At 41.4% G+C, this 9,676-nt stretch overlaps 1 long non-coding RNA gene across 2 annotated transcripts; it reads left to right on the top strand.

Moving 5' to 3' along the window:
• Positions 1–3,156: 3,156 nt before the first annotated feature.
• On the top strand, positions 3,157–9,449 carry LOC131088954 (uncharacterized). 2 transcript variants are annotated; one of them, XR_009115197.1, is made up of 3 exons: positions 3,157–3,283; positions 3,501–3,588; positions 5,057–9,449. It is a non-coding gene; the product is annotated as an uncharacterized LOC131088954 (long non-coding RNA). The 2 variants fall into 2 exon arrangements; XR_009115198.1 differs by lacking the exon at positions 3,157–3,283 and adding an exon at positions 3,317–3,378.
• The last annotated feature ends 227 nt before the right edge of the window (positions 9,450–9,676 follow it).

The following is a 9,676-nucleotide window of genomic DNA, read 5'->3' as shown; positions in this document are numbered from 1 at the left end:
TTAATTTTATTCCAGATAAGAGGTGTTTTTCAGGGTTTCTGCCAGAATGGCAAAGTCAGCAGGATTTTGACAAAGTGCAGCAGGAATTTAAAAAGTAAAGGCAAAGTAGCCCATCACCTGGGAAGTGCTGATAATGACAGCAACCAAGCTGGAGAACCACTTGGAATATTTAATCAGGCTGTGGTACAGATTAATTTTATACTGTCTTTAAAGTGCTTTGAAGATGAAAAGCATAACTTAATTGTTTTATCTCCAGCCTCATCACCAGCACTGTGCCTCATCCCACCTAACGGTGCAAGGCAGGTGCGGAACTTCCCTGTCCCACTGGGCTGTGACAAGGGAGAACTGGTTCCAGCAGCACCCCAACCCCTTCATCTGCTCTCCAGCAAGTAACAATTGATTGCTGGGTAGATATTTGTAAAAACATTCTACTCTTCATTCACATCAGCCCAGCTGTGCAACTCCGAATGTATTCTGGCTATAAGTTAAATCAGTATCTAATGAAAAAATTAAAAAACCATTAACAGTAATAGTGATTTTAATTTTCAAAGCATCAGCAACTGTGACAGCACCCAGGCAATTAACAGGTTCCTTTGGTCTTATTTTTCATATACAAACACTGTATCTCCTACAGCAGTTTAGGTAGATTAGAGGACACTGTAATCCAAAGACTGTTTAACACCTCTCTTTGAAAACTACTTCTACCAAAAGAGTGTGAGAACAACACAGAGCAACTATTTCACTTATCCATCACTATGAGACCAAATTTGGACAACAGTACAAATACACAGCAAGTGGTATCTTCCATCCTCAATTAACTCTTGAAAGAGCAGAGCTCCCTTAAAGGGATGACAGGAGAGAAAGATTCAGACATTGTGTGTCTGACTGTACATTCATCAATCAGGAAACCTGGTACACTTGTAATAAAAAAATGCATGATATTGCTTCATTCAGAGGCTACCACCTCTGGCTTCTAACTACATACTCTAAGACAAAAGGATAGGAAAACTCAACTCAGTTCTGCAGTACATCAAATGACCCAATGCTCAAGACAAGCACAGCACACAGAACTGCCAGGGCTGTGCACCTTTCTGCACTTTCTGAGCATTTTGCACTAGTGACGATGACACTCATCTCATGTTACACCAAGAAATGGGCCTGCTGTTTTTTCATGCTGCTTAAAATTCATGCCTCCAGCTTTGGGGATTTTTTGTCCCTTTCCTTTTGGTGGGTGTGCATGGGGAGGTGTTGGTGAAGATCTGGGGGAGGAGGACACCTTGCCTTAAGCATGCAATACAGAGAACTGCACTAAGTAACATTCTGTGAGCAACAGAGAAACTTGGGGATGAAAGCAAACATAGGGAAAGAGACTGGGACTGCCAGGGTACCCCATAGCAGACATCCTGTGCAAACACAACACCTGGCAAATGTCTGAAGCACCACCTGTGGTAACAGGGAGAACACACCTGAAGAACCTCACAGTCTGGAACAACTCCTAGGCACACATTTAAACAACCAAGGTATCAATCAAAAAGTGCATTTGTACTAATTTAACATGTTAAGAATGAGCCACAGCTGACTTGCTTTCTTGCTTTTCTCAGACAAAAGAATCAAGTCACCTTCTCAATTGTTTTTATTTTCCTTTTTTTGTTTGGCTTTTTCTCATAAAAACCAACACTTAAATAAATAAAAACACACAGAGATACCATGAAAGCTTTTAAAGAAAAGAGCACACTTTCCTTGGAGAAACAAGGTGCAGCAGTAGGAACACGGTAGCTAGCACATGGGAGCCAGAGTAAAGAATTACAAAATTCTTCAGCAGTCTTGCCATCAATGCTTTCAGGCATCCTCTTATTTTATAAACAGCTCACATAGGGATAACATAGGGCTTTATTAATTCATCCTCCAGTTGAAAGGACAGGATCCTACAGCAAAGCTCTGTGACACGAGACACAGAGAATGCGCAGTAATTCAGAAATTCATTTGATTTCTATCCAAACAAATTGAATCAAACAGATTACAGATTAATTACAATTCTCTAAGTCAAAGAAAAATTCAGCAGCTTTTTCCCAGAATCTGCTTTGTGACTATCTTTAAAAAATGCTAGAGAGGATTTGCCACTGCAGTTTACATGCTTTTTTTAAAGTGGTTTATTTCATTAGCTGTCTTAGAGCTGAGGGACCACATGAGTGTGCACTTCATCCCCTCTGGGCAACAGCCCCTCCAAAATTATTGATTTCACAAGGTTGGTAATTCAGCTGGAGTGTCAACCTCAAAATCCATGAGAGAGGTCTGAACATAAAAGACTTAAGATCATTGTGCCTGGCAAAAGCTCCAAGGTTTTCCATGCCTGGGAAGTCTTCCATTCCAAAACACAGGAACTTCTCAGTGGAATATCAGCAAGGTGGTTATGGCACTGGTGAAGCAATGGAACCCTTGAAGGCTCACCACCAGCTTTTACATAGAGTGTTCTGCACATAAACTGAGAGAGACTTCAATGGAAATGTTTGCATTTCAACACAAGTCTCCTAGGTGAGTGATCTAGCTTGTCTCTAAGATCAAAGAGGTGTGCATTAACATTTTCTGGCTTGCACAGGAAAACACACAGAACCCACCCATAGCTCAAAGTGTAGTGAACTACAGAAAAGCAGACAGGGAAAACAAGAGGAAACAGAATGGATAAAGCAGATCATCCTCCAGAAACAGGACTAAATACAGATGCAGATTAGCCTGGCAAACTGAGCATTTCTAGGAAGTGCTGATATGTCACTGTATTGCCAAAATTAGAAAAGCTGTGTAGGAAGCAATTAGCTACTGTAGCTTCTCCCTACTTAAAATGATTGTTCAAGGCTACATTGTAATATGTGGTTGGTCATACCAATTCAGCATGTAAATGCTGCCAGGAAAAATGCCATTTATTCAATCTCAGCTTCAAAAAAAATCAAATTGATTCGAAAGAAATAACAGTTCTTTTCTTGACCATTCTGCATTTACACTTCAATTCTATTCCCAACTCACAGCTTTGCTGTGCACATTGTATGTGTGTCCTCCATAATTAAAGCTTTATTTGAACCTCCCTCTTCTCTCCACAACTCTCTTGGTTAGATCAAAACAGTAGAGACAAAAACTGAAACATGCCTGGGGTGCAGGAGAGAACAAGAAAGATTATTTAGTGAAGTAGGCTAATGGTGTTGCAGAGGAAGGGGGCTGATTTTCACATCTCAGAACTGTTAAGCCTGCAAATATTACTGAAATCACATCTGGGAACAAAGCTCTGCTTTAAGTAAGTTCACCATGAGTGTTGCTAAGCAATGGAGAAAAGATGAGGGAAAGGGAGGGTGCCTGACTTTAGGATTAGGAGGATGGATAGAAGATAAAGTAAGGCTTCTGCACAGCTTTATTTGTAAAAACTTTCAAGTTCTTTGTTTTTATTGCCTGTCTTCCAAACTAGTTGTACCATGATTAATCAGGTCTCATTCATTATCCACCCCAATGCACAGCCAGCACAAAGAGAGGTGCTGCATCCTGGAGCACGGGCACAAGCATCTGAGCACCAGAACTGCCAACATCTGTCTCTGGATTTCACAGGTAAGAACAGGAGAAGCTTTCCTGATGCAAATACTACAGAATTTAATGTCTATGTTTTAGAGAAATACTGCAGATAGTTGTTTTTATGTAACTTAAACTATGCTGTGTATGGGAAATAAAATACTTGTGGTGGCGAGAGCTTGCTCTAACTCTATTCTTATGCTGATAGTTACAGAAAAGTGAAGTATTTTATCTTATAAGATCAATAAATGTCATATCTTCACCTTACTTGAATGAAGTTTTTCTGTCCACTCTCTACTGGCATCTTGATATTGTAAAAGTTTCTTATTCTGCTTTAGCAAGATTGCTTCCAATCCTTAGGAAAGCAACTACACATTTTCAGCTGCAGACAAATGCATTGCCTCATATTATTTCCCAGAAAACATTTGTTGCCTTGTTCAGCTAAATGCCTCCATAAACTATAGCATGTACATTTGTAAAGCATGCATTGTTGGAACAGTAAATTGAATTCTTTGATTCACTTTTACATGGCAGCAGTATTTTTCTTTTTTTTTTTTTTCTTTTTAATCATCATAAATACTCCAGAATGCTCATCTCTTTATTACTCAGCATTATATTCCATATGCTGAGGCATTTGCAGCCTCACAGGTCATTTCATAGGCATTAAACTTTTACTGTATACCTGTCTTTTTAACATTTGCTAATAACTCATCTGGAAAGAGAGTGACATTTGTTGCTGAGTAACAGATGTCTGCACACACAGCATGAACTAGGAGCATTTCTCAGCCTGAGATCCTAGATTATGATTAACTACCTAGTCAGTATTCCAGTTAGAGATATTACGAAGGCCTTTCCCAAAACTCAAGATATTGAAAACCTATCACTTGTGCAGCACTCCAGCAGTGCTCCCTGCACATGGGATGCATTTCCCTGACAGGCAAATGGCGTTTAACAGACTAAACAATAGAAACTAATTAAGAAGATTGAGTGTTGTAATCACATTTTTATTTTATGCACCTTTAATGTTGTCAGAAGCAGAGATTCTGAACCAAACATTTTAAACTCAAAGAAGCATGGACACTGCCCAAAGGCAAATTAAACCACATGCTGCAAAAACAGCCTAAAAGTTTTCCTCTGAAGGGTGATAAATTAATTACTGAGATAGGGAAGTTTCCCATGCCTAACACATAAAATAGGTCACCTCTTGAACTATATTTTATTTGCATGCACAGTCAGGAGCAAATCTATGGGCAGTTGCTTTAGAGCTGAACAGGCACACTCATATCATTTGTCATCCTCCAAGAACTCATCCAGGCAGTCCAAAACAAAGTCATCAAGTGGAAATATAGACCAGGATAGAAGAAAGATGCTTTGAATGGCCCAGCAGCTCCAAGTCTCATATAGCAAACCTCTTGAAATGGATGACATGTAGAAAATGCACTGACATCCACCATGTTGCATTGCCTAATTGACTTTTTTCCCTCTTTTACTTTTTCTTAATGAGAAGCAAGGAATGAGAGAAGAAGAAATCTTCCCTATCAGCAGCAGCAGGGGTTGCTGCAGCAAGATGATAATTCCCTCCTGCTACTCTGCTGACAAGCACCAAGCTGCACAGGAAGAGCAAAGCATTTTAATCACGGGATTGAAAAATGCAGCAGTTCTAAAGCTTCACCTTACCTTGGCTGATTTACATTAATTTAGGATCAACTGGCTTTCAGAGGAATAATCCATGGAAGATAACAGGGGAGAAAAAATTTGTTGGAACTTCTAGTTTCCCTGTGCATAACATGCAAGGATCTATGTATATAAACAGTTTTGGAGCACCTTAGATGAGCAAGGATTATTGAATTCCTTAAAATCACAGTGCAAAGTTGGGGGGTCCCTAATTCCATACTAAGTGTTTTTTAAGTGCCACACTTTCAAATACACAGCATTAAAGGGATTTAAAAAAAACACATCAGAAACTGGATTCAGGGTCCAATCCAGTGTCCACTGGAACCACCAAAAATCCTGTGACAGAGGCCTTGAGGTTTTGGCTCTGGCTCTTTCATCAGATTATCATTTATAACAAAGGCAATCCATAAGGAGCTGCTAAGACAAATGCAAATCTTGTGTCAAAGACAGTCAGACACCCCCCCCCCCCCCCCAAAAATTAAAAATTTGAGCACACAGCAGCTTCCAGGCAGCAGCTTTGGGCATGTGGCACAACATCTGCTGCAAAAACACTCGAAAGCAGACCTGCGGCAAGCTGGAGCGGCGCCAGCTCCCAGATTATCCCCCCTCCAAGGCTGCCAAGGCAATGGACAGATGGCAGCCAGTGCACTCACAGGATAGTTAGCTCAGTTAACAATCAAGTATGCTAAATGATTTCAGATTCACTCTGCACCAAGCATTGTACTTTCCAGTGAACCATTAACACTGTGTCCTAATAGAAATATGGTTTGGTATGAAGGAACTGGCAGATCCTGTATTTTACAAGACAGTTTCTCTGGAACAATTTGTCAGGGAACATTAGATCTGCCTTCATGAATAAAGTGAGAATCTGCCAAGTTTGCCAGGCGGGTTTGTTCATCATTTGAATTCTGCAGGGTTTGAGGAGTGAGGATGGAAACAAACAGGAGGATGCAGGTCAGATATCCACACAAGCTGCTGCCAGGGATGCACTCAGTGGAAAGCAGGAGGGTGTTGGGAGCACACAGGATCTCCCATCACAGCAGCTGTGCCCCTGCAGTGCTGCCTGCCTGCTGTAGGGCATAACAGAGTTCTCCTGCACTGGACAGCTATCACAAGCAGCCTGCTGGTGACACACTTGTCACCCGAATGCACAGATGTGACAACTCATCCCAGAAAAGCTACAGGTTCTTGGGTTTAAATGGGTAAAATCTGTAAAGAAAATTTGGCCCCCATATATCAAGGGGGCAAATAATTCACTACTGAGCACTAGCACATAGCATGTAGGTGGACTATGGCCTCAGCATTACAAGATACATCCTTAAATTCTTCCTCCTTATGGTTAGATATCATTGCCTTTAAGGACATTTGTAGACCTAGTGACAAATTTATTCTATTGATTTGCCTTTCCATAAATCAGGAGGTCAAGAATAGTGTTTGAAAAAAAAAATGTTGGTTTCTTCTCCCACCTCCACTCTCTGCTCCTGTTGCATATCCCTTTTATCTCTCCACCCAAAATCCCATGTAGCTAAACAGCTGGTCAAAAGTGTAATACAATTTATTTATTACGTAGCTGGCTGCCATTACCGTTTTATTCATCATTGTTGCACCTAATAATTACCCTGAGAAAATACACACCACCAGCCCTTTTCTGCCTGCATTGGAAAAATCCAACAGCAGAAAACAGGGGAGAAACCCAAGAAAAACAAGTGGAAAAATAGAAGGACAGAGAAGAGAGAGAACTTAGTGAGCTCTGTTGGAGGAGGTAGGAGTTGTGCCATGGATACCAGAAAAGCAGCACCTCACACTTCCTATCTGTTATCTCAGTTGCAAAGAGTAGGACTGAAGCAAACTGGAAAACCTGAAGCATTTCTAGTGGGCAGCCAACAAATGAGTTCCCCACACAGCCAGGTGAGAGCAGCAGCTTCTGACCAGCGCAGTGAAGCCTTGTGCTTTGGACTCAGAGCTCTCCCAGGGCACAGGGCTCGTTCTGCTGCAGCTGCTGAGCCCAGAGCAGCGGCATTGCATGGTGCAGGGCTGCAGGAACCCCCAACAACGCTGGGCCTGCCTGCTGTGCCTGAGAGAGCATCACACAGGGGCTCATCTCAGCCCAGAGCAGCTGCATTGCATGGTGCAGGGCTGCAGGAACCCTCCAGCAATGCTGTGCCTGCATTGCTCAGTGAGAGAGCATCACACAGGGGCTCATCTCAGCCCAGAGCAGCTGCATTGCATGGTGCAGGGCTGCAGGAACCTTCCAGCAATGCTGTACCTGAGAGAGCACCACAGAGATGCTCATCTCTGCCCAGAGCAGCTGCATTGCATGGTGCAGGGCTGCAGGAACCTTCCAGCAATGCTGTGCCTGCTTTGCTGAATGAAAGGGCATCACTCAAGTGCTCATCACTGCCCAGAGCAGCTGCATTTCATGGTGCAGGGCTGCAGGAACCCCTTGCTCAGTGAAAGGGCATCACAAGCTCTGCTCACTCTCCCTTTCTGCTCTGACACCAGTTTCCCTCAGAGACATTCACAGGGCATTGCCAAAGTCATACCAGGAAAATCAGCACCAGCAGGCAAGAACTCCTATTCCCTGCTCTCCCCATTCCAACATGGAAAGGTGTCACAGAAATATCAGAGCAAGAGCTCTGCCAGAGCATGGAGCTCCTCAGCTGTCCTCCCTGCAGCTCTGCTCTCTCTTGAGGAGGCAATGTTGTGACCCCAGTGTGTGATCACCAGAGCAGGGAGTCAGAGATGCAATTTAAAAAAAAAAATCAAGAGCAAACTGGTTAAAAATGGAGACAGAAGCAACCTCATTTTCTGGCTCAACTTTATGAAAATCTGATTAGACCTCAGTGAAATTTAATCTTTGCCTTCCAGACCTTCTGAGACAACAATAAAGATCTCCTGAGCTCATAAAGTACCCAGAGAGGAGAGATACCACCCAGCCAGGAAAATAGCTGCAAAAAATTATTTTTCTTGGCCCTAATCACCAGGTAAATCTGCAAAACATGTCATTAAAAAGTAAATTATAAAAAGCTGTGTGTCACTATTTTCAAATACAAGAATACACTTTATCAAAGTAATAAAATAATATGAAAAAGACAAGACAAATTAGCTACAGCAATAATCAGGAATGCCAGACATTCAGAAGAGAGTATTTGTTCAAATTGCTAAGATAGCCAAGAGACAGAAAATTTGACTCCCAGCAGTCCCACAGTGCTAATATTTCTTTCTCCATTTTTCCTACCACAAATTTACAGCAAAAACAAAACTACCAGATATATTTTTATATTATCAGCCCTTCCCCAGAACAATTCTGCTTCAAAACCACTCATTAAGCTGGAACTGGCAAAACCCAAAGTTCCAGCCTTCTATTCTCATCCAGAGGATCCACATTTCTCCATGTCCTTGTAACAGCTGTTCCTACGTTGCCTCATGAGACAAAGAAATATGGGAATTTTTTTGACTTTCCTCGAAACATTTTTACTTTCATGGACAGATAATACATGGAGCCATTAGCCCCCAGTGGTCTCACAGCCAAACCTTTCCTGCTTGGGGCTGCTGAGCCCACCACAAGCCATGTTTTGCTGGCACAGTGTAACATCAATGTTGTAGGATTTTCTGGTTTATCTGGATTCTTGCAATGCTCTGCTCACAGTCCAACAAGATCAGCTTTTTCAGCTTGCAGGAAAGAAAGCAAGCAATTCTTACCAAAGTACAGCAGTCTGGGAAATGAAAACAGAAAGGGAAAAACCAGACATGAATGGGTGGTAAAATTGTATTTGCAATCTTCTCCTCTAATGATGTAGTGCAGCAGCCATCTCCAACCAACTCATCATACCACACAAAGTGATATGTGCAGGAAATGTTAAATATTAAAGAAACAAACAGATGCTAAAAAAATCCTAAACTATGGGGCGTGCAGAGCCAAAATAATTGGGATAATGTGCATGTACTGAGTTAAAAACTAGAGGATGGTAGATTATATATACATGTGTGTGTGTGTATATATATCTATCAATCATCTAGGAACTCAATTTAATTTTTGCATGCACTGATTCCCCCATGTCCTTATTGTTGCTTATAGAATCCTTCCCTTACTAATTCCATGTCTCATACAGTCATGCAACAAAAACATGGTTATGTTGTATATAGTTACCCAGCAGAATGTCTGTGGAATAAAGTTTGCTGATTAAAATCCTATTTTAATCATGCAATTAAAAAGTCTACAGTAATATTGCAATTACATTACTTTTAAAATGCATCTGTGCAGAAAGCTTGAAGACTGGAATGAATATGGTATTCTGATCTCTTACTGTACAAATGCACAGTGATTCTCAATCTGTTCTTGCCTGGGCAAGTCAGAGTGTGTGCAACATTCAAGATTAATTAGAAGTAACACGTGTTCCTCATGAATGATGCCATGTCTAGTACTACATGTAAATTAATTCATGTCAGCATG

This window comes from Melospiza georgiana, chromosome 13, assembly GCF_028018845.1.
Source record: "Melospiza georgiana isolate bMelGeo1 chromosome 13, bMelGeo1.pri, whole genome shotgun sequence".
NCBI lineage: Eukaryota > Metazoa > Chordata > Aves > Passeriformes > Passerellidae > Melospiza > Melospiza georgiana.
The sequence above is the reverse complement of the archived record's forward strand: the minus strand, read 5'-3'. Positions and strand labels throughout refer to the sequence as shown.